The 1,376-nt window shown below is 62.1% G+C and overlaps 1 protein-coding gene across 1 annotated transcript in view; it reads right to left on the bottom strand.

The window, feature by feature from the left end:
* The window catches only part of ITPR1 (inositol 1,4,5-trisphosphate receptor, type 1), a 173,427-nt gene that overhangs the window by 94,555 nt on the left and 77,496 nt on the right, over nt 1-1,376 (bottom strand). The gene's annotated exons all lie outside the window — the stretch shown is intronic.

Below are 1,376 nucleotides of genomic sequence, written 5' to 3'. Positions count from 1 at the left end.
GATCAATGATCCTTTCTCATCATTGATGTTTCTCTCTCTCTCTCCCTCCCTTCCTCTCTGAATCAATAAAAAAAATACTTTTAATAAAAGAAACCTGGGCCGAGTGTTGGTGAGCAGTGACCCCAGGGAGGCCAAGACACACACCCGAGGGCCAGGCGAACCCTGGAAAGAATGGTCGTTAGTTGTCAGCCACGGAGGGCCACCCACGACGAAGTGGGGAGGGCCTCTGGCTCCGTCAGCGTCTGGCCGGGACGGAAGAAAATGGCCAGTGAAGGCCGATGACCGATGACGAAAGCGTCCCCGAGGAGCTAGGCACAGAGCCACCTGCCTCAGAAAGTGCCCGCCCAGCGCCTCCGGCGAGAGGCTGCGCGAGGTTGGTCTCGGCGCCGTGAGCTGCGTGGGCTTGTTTGTAACGGTTATGTCGCCCTCGCAGGATGCCCACGTGCGCCTGCATCGACTGGGAGTATTTCTGTCCCTAACTGGCTTGGCTCAGGCGGACGCCTGCTCCTCTCCGAGGGGGGAGGAGGGAAGGGGGGGGTGAGGGCAGAGGAGAGCGCCTGGGAGACAGCCCCCTGGGCCTGATGCGGGGACTGCGGGCCACTGTCCACTTTCTCAGCCCATCTGCAGCCCCCACTCCTGTCTGCAAAAAAGAGAAAAATGCTGCTTTTGTCCCCCAGGCCGCTGGGTCCTGCTTCTCTCAAGTCTCTAATGCCACGTGGGAACCGAGAACAAACCCAGGAGTCGCGATTCCACCCGCAGGAGCCTGAGCGGCACCCCCAGGCCGCTGGGTCCTGCTTCTCTCAAGTCTCTAACGCCTCGTGGGAATCAGAACAAACCCAGGACTCGCGATTCCACCCGCAGGAGCCTGAGCGGCAGGGGAGAGGGAGACCGGCCCCTCCCCAAGCCAGGCTCCCTTCAGGAGAAAGGACTCCGGATCGGCCGGGGCGCCACTTTCCAGGTAAATCCCACCCGATTCTGGTGTAAGACACGAGCGCACTACAGGCCACAGGGCCCTTCAGAGACCCAGGGAAATGCAAGGCTGTCAGTCCCTGTGTCTGGGAACAGGTTGGGGCAGCCTCATTCTCCGTGTGCGGTCGGCGGTCGCCCCCTAGTGGGAGGACAGGCACACTGCAGAAGGCCCTCAGAGGCAGGCCAGCCTCGGGGGTCCTTTTTCTCCCCTGGCATCGAGCCTGTGCCCCGAGTGTAGAAGGTCGAGAACAAGTGACAAAGCAGAGGGCGGTCCCAGGCAGAAGCACAGGCCTGAGGCCAGAGTGAGGAAACACGGGAGCAGAACGCGAGGCTTCCCCTCCCCACGTGACCACCTGCTTCCCAGCCCGGAGAGCGGGAAGGCTGCCGGGCCTGCCAACGCCAACGCC

This window comes from Myotis brandtii, unplaced genomic scaffold (genome assembly GCF_000412655.1).
Source record: "Myotis brandtii unplaced genomic scaffold, ASM41265v1 scaffold693, whole genome shotgun sequence".
In the NCBI taxonomy this organism is placed as follows: Eukaryota; Metazoa; Chordata; class Mammalia; order Chiroptera; family Vespertilionidae; genus Myotis; species Myotis brandtii.
The sequence above is the reverse complement of the archived record's forward strand: the minus strand, read 5'-3'. Positions and strand labels throughout refer to the sequence as shown.